The sequence below is a fragment of the Nelumbo lutea genome, chromosome 3, assembly GCF_056320005.1.
Source record: "Nelumbo lutea isolate HS-2025 chromosome 3, American lotus-T2T, whole genome shotgun sequence".
Classification (NCBI taxonomy): Eukaryota; Viridiplantae; Streptophyta; class Magnoliopsida; order Proteales; family Nelumbonaceae; genus Nelumbo; species Nelumbo lutea.
In genome coordinates this window covers 51,569,327-51,577,569 of record NC_142686.1, presented here as the reverse complement: position 1 = coordinate 51,577,569, position 8,243 = coordinate 51,569,327, and the positions used below count along the sequence as shown (strand labels likewise).

The window sequence follows — 8,243 nt, the reverse complement described above, 5'->3', positions numbered from 1 at the left end:
AGAAAAAATCAACTCTTAAATTTTGAGAATTGATGGTTATTCTTTATCAACAATTTTTTCTTTTTTTTTTTTTTATACTTGACCCTTATACTACCACCTCTATTCACCATATGCAAAAGAGGACATGAAGGTGTATAAGAACCATTCACATGATTTAAATCATCAAGTAAAAGCATGTAGCCATAGGCTATGAATGACAGTCCCAATTGTCATTCTATGGATATGGGCTTGGAAATTCAATGCTATTGTAGCAGAAAAAAAAAAAAAAACATTACAAGCACAACTATGTATCAACATCAGAAGAATTTAACCAAGACAAATATTAGATCAAATGGCTAGCAGTAATTGTCCTAGCAACCCAAAATATGAGGCATCTTGGTATTTGAAATCAAGATCTTGGAATGATATGATGAGATGTTAGAACATTCTAGCATGTTATGGCAACCCTGAGTCGATGATATTAATTCTAAAAAATAAATAAAGAAAAGAAAAGAAAAGAAATTCAGGTTCAGTTTGGAAGGAGTACAAATACAAATATGTACAATACAAATATATACAAAATAATATAAAATGTAAGGTTTTATACTCTATAAATTTGTATTTATACTCCTTCCAAACTGAGCCTCAGGTGTAAATTCCATAAGGTAAATTACCTTACATATTAACCTTATTCATGGAAGAAGAGATAAATAATATGAAGGACAAATGAGAACTTGGTATAATATATCAACTAACCTCTAGATCTCTGGATTAGAGTCAATACCATGTGGTTTTGATCCTCAAAGGCCAAGAAAGCCAAACACTCTCAATGGTTCCTTACCTCCCCACTAATGCTATTATGGGAATAGAGTGAGAAGTTTCCAACGTATATAATGAGAGATGGAGAGTGTTTGGTTTTCTTGATGTGATGTGATGCAGTTGTGCTTCAAGTCGATTAATGACAAAGTTATGGCCTCCTCCAAATAAAAGGGGGAAGATAAGAGAGAAGGCTTGAACCAAGGGGTGATCTTGCTGACATACCCTACAGAAGAAGTTTGATATGCTCTCCCATAATTCGTACTAGTCAGGACCTCCTGCGATGCATGGGGTTGAGGATAGAGCTCTCAATAGCGGCAGTTTTAAAAGGGGGCTAAATGGCGACTGCGCTTTACCCTCTGCCACTATGCACATTTAACACCAAGCAAAAATACACCACCAATTTAGTTCATAAAAAGCTCTCCGTGCACTCAAATAATATTTCGCGCGCGAATTCACTCGCCTAAGGCCTTAAACCATTCCCACGTTTTCAATGGTCAGCAACGGTGGCAGAAGCTAAGGAAGAGATCATAGAGGAGAGTGGAGACGAGGGTGGAGGAGCAGAGCTTATTGCTAAGGTTGAAGGAGATGAAGCGAGCGAGAGTCTGGTGAGTGTGGGTTTAGCATCGGTGTTTCGGTGAGCCTCGGTTTTAATCAGGGCCCAAACCCATGCTTCCTCTTCGCATGAATCGGTAGATGAAGTGCGATGAAGTGCAGGGTAGCGATGGAGGTCAGTGGCATATTTCATCGGATGGCATCCTTGACAGTGACAAATAGAAGCGGCAGATTTAAAATTGATTAGGTAGGAAGTTGGAATTAGGGTAGACATGAGGGAGTGAGAAGTCTCGGAGTCGCGTGTGACTTATAAGGTTGGGGCTGAAAGCAGAATCCTTGAGGGATTCCAATGGTAAAATCCTTCTAGGCCCAACAATAGAAATATCTGCTATATTAATTTCCATTTCTTGAAATCTCTTTTGAGAAGTTTTGATTTTTTTTTTCAATTGTTGTTCTATTTGTCTTTTTTGTTGTTTTTCGGTTTTTCCCTACTCCCCTCGTTTGGCTCCATCAACATTCTTATACCAATTAGCACGCCTACCCCCTATCTCATCTCCAGAGGTAATGTACTTTAACAAATCAATAAATCAAAATTTATTTTTTCCTAATTCTTCTTGTTAATAAATATAGTATATTTTTCTAACATGGTGCTCCAGATTTTTTTAGTTTCCTCTAAATTTATAGAATCTAGTAATGAAAGTTCTGTCAGATTTTGGGAAGAATGGAGTGAACACCCTGTGTTCTCTTATTATTTTCGATTTCAGGATCGCCCAAACTTACATCTCTAGCCCAAAAAGTACGGCCACAGAGTTTTCTTGTTGATCCATCTCTGACAAATAAGGTAAACTTGAACATTTTTTCTAATTTCAATCCTAGCTTACTTCTTTCGATCCTAGCTTACTAACTTATAAACCCATGAGAAATACTGTCTAAGAAGGCATGCATACATATACATTATTAATGATGGTTTAAAGAATCCATGAAGTCCTGATCCATTGTTTAGTTGCATGGGGGCGGATGTAGTGGTGCAAGAGCAGGAGTATCAGTTGCAAACAAGTTTTTCCTTTCTTTATTTACTTATTAAATGACAGATCAATAAAAGTTAATTTTCGGTGATTGAAACTTCATTGTATGCGTGAGGCTAATATTGCTTTTAGGATTTCTATAACACTATGGAGTTAAAATCTTAAACAAAAATATTAAATCTAATTTTATTTTTAATGTTCCTATTTCGGGTCCTTACTATGCATACAAAGCTTTCTCGTGTTCTAGAGAATTGCTTATTTTTTATGGGAAGTATGCCATTGTGTTTGGCTGATGCCTTAGAAAAAGCAAGGGTAATAAGGGAAAGTCTTGTTTGTGGAATACCAGGGCCTGGTTTGTATTTTATTATCTTTTACTTTTAGTTTGGAGGGAGGTAAGTCTTGGATTTCATTCACATAAAAAAATACATGTTGTCCCAAATGGGTAATGGGTAACAGGATCAGAACAACCAAACGACAAATAATTGTCTGATCTCTCTGACATATATATTACATGAACCAACAGTTACAGATTGATCCAAGGACCTAGACATCCCCATTCTAAAGATTACCTTGAAGTTGCAGACTTGGCAAGTCTTTCAACAACTCATTTTCACTCCTTGGAAACCATCTGAATGAACAATTCAGGATTCTGCCCAAGGATTTGGCTTCCCTAACTAGGAATTAATTAGTAGATCAATGGTTTAAAATGTCCACATGTTTCCTAATATTTTCATGACATATTTCTATTTCCATTCCATGGGTGCTGACACAAAATATTACTATAATTAATGTTATAAACTTGGCTCAGACTGTGAAAACAGGGAACCAGTGGCCTTTCCAGATCCTAGTTAAGTGATGGCTTTCATGGGGGTTTATAGGCTGAATAGGTTAACTGCCCGATTAACCAGTAAAACTGGGACCCATGGAGCATTCCAGTTTTAGTCCAGTTTGAGTTTTACGTAATTGTGTATAATTGATATATTCTCCGGTGAAAACTACTTGTACTGTGGAGTATATGAGATGGTATTATAACATAATTTGATGATATTGTAGATCTGTTGAGTAGAAATATTGTTGCCTGCCTACTGGGTATGATTACCACTTTGTGTTAGTTCAAACTTTGAAATTCTCTTTAGACATGAAGTTAAAACTTGGTTTTTGTTTGTGTAATTGGATGATCTATTAGAATGACTTGCACTTTTATGAGTTTAAATTTTACTTGGACTCGCTCTATTATGTAATTTTGACTCCTAATGTTTACTGGATGACTATGTAGCTTATGATTTTGTCCATTAACCTTACTTTCTTTCCACCAACATCGACATTTTAAACCTTGACCACATCTCTTGAGTCTAGCCAAGCTAAAACTACCTAACAGTCACCTCCCACAATCAAGTATTGGCATTATATCTTGATTACTATTCAAACATTGTGGATATTGATTACTATTCAAACTGGAACTACAGATTTATGTAAGAGAGCTAAAAAGAATGTTAGAGGAGCTACAAGTCAAAGAAATGGGTTCCATGGGCTGCTAATGGATTGCCTGATGAATTAGGAAAACAAGGGGCATCAAGGGATCAATTATACTGGGGTCAAAGTCAAATTGGTTAGAGAGGCTTCCTGGCATTCAGGCTGAATACCTGGATTCATAGGTCAACAAATTTGGTGTCTGACTAGAGCAATCTATATTGGGAAACCTGCACTTGGGGGTAGATAAATTGTAAATATGGTAATATGGCTTGTTTTGTTAGAGGTTGCTGGCTGCTAGTAGCATAGAACTGCTTTTCATTTACCATTTTACTTTCCTTTTTCCCTTTATACAATTATACTGGTGTTTAAAAAGGCCATTGTCCAATGTTGGTCCAGCTATCTAGGATCTTGGGAGGGTTATATGGATCTGTTTCTGACCAAGAAATGATTTTTTATGTCATTTTTATTGACAACTCAACTGAATGAACAATTATTGAGTTTATGGTTACTGAACTCTGAAGGAAAAGGAGGATTCAACTGATAAAGAAATGAACAATTAAAGTCAGATTCAACTATTAAAGTTTAAAAACTCTGAAGGGAAAGGAGGAAACTACAGAGATTTGTTCCTGCTTTTAGTTCTCAATTCTTGTATCTTTTTTTAACAATTTTACCTTATCATTTTGGTTTAGTTTTTACAACTGCTGGTCAGAGGGTACTATTGCATTCCTGGTTAGTAGGGAGACTGGTTTGGTCACATTCCAGTTTCTTTTATTCCAGTCACTGGAAAAGCAAAGAAACCCCTCTGTTCTGGGCACATTAGATTTTAAAAATTTTAAGATCAATATGCACTTGTTTCCCTTTTACAACATATAGTTTTGACCAGTAGTTGGAGATTTGCTCCCTTTATCTAATTTGGAGGTGTCTGAACTAGGCCACTGAAAAGCATGTTTATCAATAGATTGCTAGGTTAAAGCAATCCTTCTAACTTTTTCCTATTTTCTTCTCTTCACCCCCTAAAAAAGCACTTCCACGAGTTATTAATATGCCACCAAAGGCATTAGTCTGATTGAAGCAATTTGTAGTCTTCTAGATTCTAGAATTAGAAGAGCAAGAAATCAAGAGTCTGGCCATGTTAGCCTATCTTTTGAGCTTACAACTATCATTTCTGCTAATTCTGATTGTGAAGTTGGAACCTGTTTTTCCCCTGCTTTTAATCATTATGGAGATTAACATACTCATGGTTACACAGGTATCTGGCTCCAGATAATGCATCAAGCAGAAAACTCACAGATAAATCAGATGTTTTCTCTTTTGGAGTCATGTTGCTGGAGTTGATTACTGGGCGTCGACCCGTTGATACAAGTCAAACCTTCATGGATGATAGCTTAGTGGACTGGGTCAGTAGTTCCTTGCATCAACCTATAGTTTTTTTCTCCTTTTGAAGTGTTGCAAGCAGTGTTTCATGGACACAGACACAGGAGTTAAGCAATTGGAAAACTTCTTATCAATTTCCTTCCACAAATTCTCCTTATATTAGGGAAAGCTACTTGGCTGCACTTTTTTATGTTTCTTTGGGTCAGATAAATAGGTTGTAGTGGCTTTTAGTGCACTGAGAATGGTGGAACTTTATGTGGCATCTCCAGCTGGTGCTGATCCCTGTACAACTCATTGACAACCTTAAATTACTGCACATTTGACTTTGAATCATTGTGAGATGGGATGTCTTTAGTTGGGGAACAAACTCATGACTGAAACACAGTAATGGTGGTCAAGCTTTAAAGTTTAACCTCTTCTATGTTGTCCTGCTATTGTCAAGGGAGATTAATATTGCTTTCTTATTGTCAAAGAAGCCTGCCATGAAGGGTTGATTAGGTTGAGCAATAACTGATGAGAAGAGAGGTGGGGAGTTTGTTATTGTGGTGCCAAGTTTCATGTGCCCTCTGCTGTTGCTGGAAGCGGTGCTTTGATGGCCAACTCTGTGCCAGTTTGTCACTTATTATGTGCCTTTGTGGTGCTTGTTTCTAGTTGAGCATTACTTTTTTTCGCATTGGGTGAGTGCTTTGATTGATATAGAAAGCCTGTAATTTGCACATTTTACTTTGTTTTTGTGTGATGCCATGAGTGATAATATAGAGAGCCTGAAATATATCTTAAGATGGTTTGAGGTGGTCTTAGGGCTGTGGGTCAATTCTGAAAAGAGTGGCAACTCACTTTAACATATCAAGGCAAACTGCTGTTCATTAATTCAGTTTGATTTTTTTTTTTTAATTTGGGTTGAAATTTCCAACTTAAGCTCCATGTTCCAGCTCATTTAACATATCAAGGCAAACTGCTGTTCTTATATTTACTGTTTTAAGTTCTAACAGGGACTTCGCTGCCACCAATATGATAGCTAGGAGCAAATGGCTTGAAAAGGAAGTCTTGGCCAGACTTAGACATGCTACCACTAGGATGGCTTACAGATCCAGGTGATTAATTTTGCAAATATCAGATGTGGAACCTTTGTCCTTTCTATGTCAACAATGACCTAGATGACATTTTCCTTTGGGTTGTGTTTGGTTTGAAAGAAAAGGTAGGGAAAGGTACCTTGTAAAGGTTTCCCTACCTTTTCCTTCAAACCAAGCATAGCCTTGAGGAATGAGTAGGTCGGTTTCAACCCAAAATCTCAAATATGCATGTGTTATTGTCTTCTTGCCAAGATACTAGCAAGCAGGTCTTAGATCATTGGAACAGAAGTAAAGTTGACCTAGTTATTACTTTATATTAAGGAGAAATAAATTTCTTTAAACTACTATGCAGCAATTATTGTTTAATCTTTTCTTTTAGCTATCTAATATGCCATGCCTTGACCTGAACTGTCTAAGCATGCCAAACTTGAAGAGGTTCACAAGTGAGGCATACCTTTTTGATAACATCTGAAAAAACCACTAATTAATTCATTTATTTTCTTACTACTATGTTCAAATCTAGGTCCCCACAGGAAATGCAATCTCACTCTTGATGAGCAAAGAACTCAGGTATGTAGATATATTCTTTAGTCAACTTGGTGTCCCTTGTAACCATTTGGCTATGTTTCTTAACCGTTATAAATTTTATTTCATCAGCAGATGATCACTTTGTGTTCTATGGCCAAGTCTACACCATGGAAACCAATATAACATTATCTGCTTATTGGCGCTTAATCTTCATAGAGGCCAAGTTGTGAGCAGGCCTCTACTCTCCAGTTTTCAAGCTTTCATTTGCTTTGCCACTTGAAATTGATATACTGCAATCGTTGCTATGATATTGACGGTGATATATTTAATGTGAAGATCTTCATTTGCTTTACCATCTGTATCTAGATCTTGTGAAAGCAAAAAATAAGAGTGAAGATCTACAAGTTTTAGTTGATAATGCATACCTAGTGGATAAATAATTGAAGGTGATACATTTAATGAGACACGTGTGAACAACTATTTTGTTCTTTGTGCAACAGTAAAGATGGTTGAAGGTGATATATTTAATGGTGTTTGATTCCCTTTTGTAGTGTATATATTTTTCAAAGTCGTGCATTTGAAAGCTAATGTTTTGAAATAATTAACTGATCATTCAAGCAGGTAATGTTATTTATAATGGAATCCTCTCTTGGATTACAGGAATACTTAAAAAAATAGATTTTGTATATATATATAGATAGATAGATAGATAGATAGATAGATAGATATAGCCGCTAAAAGTAGTTTCAGTGGCAGTCATTCATTTTTACCGGCAGTCGACAAAACTGTCTCTAGAACTTCTTCTACCGACACTTATTTTAGCAGCAGTTTGCCGACTGCCAGTAAAACTTCTAGAGGCAGTCTCAAAATCCATGAAATTTCCAATTACGTGGTGCCCATTTCAGTTCAATTCAAGTATTATTTTTTGAGTTATGTCTAGTTTATCCAATCACAATCTAAGCCACACTTTAATGAGAGTAGCAAATTTCCTATAGATAAATTTGTACTTTTTTTTTGGACAAAGTAAGAGAAAAATGCTGAAGTGAAGTAAAATTAATGCATTGCATCAACATTTTTTATTTGGAACGATGACGAAAGGAAGGTATTTGCACTTTTTTTTCAAAACAATAAGGAAGTTTTTGTTAAAGTCAAAACATTGGGGAATTTCATGGGATTGTTAGAAAACCCATGGAGGTTTTTATATTTTTCCTTAATTTTAAATGGAATTTAAATGATTTTAAAATAATTAAACTATATTTAAAATTTGATATTTTGTATTAATTTTTGAAATTAGTAAAAATTAAGTTTAATTAAGTATATTAAGTTTTTGCTTAATTTAAATTCCTCATGAAATTTAATTAACTATATTAAGTTCTTATTTTTTAGTAGAACTTAAGTTGGTTTTAAATTAGTAAAAATT

At 35.5% G+C, this 8,243-nt stretch overlaps 1 long non-coding RNA gene across 4 annotated transcripts; it reads left to right on the top strand.

Annotated features, from left to right (window-relative positions):
• The first annotated feature begins 778 nt into the window (after window positions 1-778).
• Window positions 779-7,365, top strand: LOC148864930 (uncharacterized). Of its 4 annotated transcripts, XR_016109283.1 has the most exons (7): window positions 1,236-1,702; window positions 1,883-1,911; window positions 2,115-2,191; window positions 5,098-5,245; window positions 6,215-6,316; window positions 6,819-6,865; window positions 6,956-7,365. It is a non-coding gene; the product is annotated as an uncharacterized LOC148864930 (long non-coding RNA). The 4 variants fall into 4 exon arrangements; XR_016109284.1 differs by lacking the exon at window positions 1,883-1,911 and having other exon boundaries at window positions 779-1,702; window positions 6,953-7,365; XR_016109281.1 differs by lacking the exon at window positions 1,883-1,911 and having other exon boundaries at window positions 903-1,702.
• Window positions 7,366-8,243: the final 878 nt, after the last annotated feature.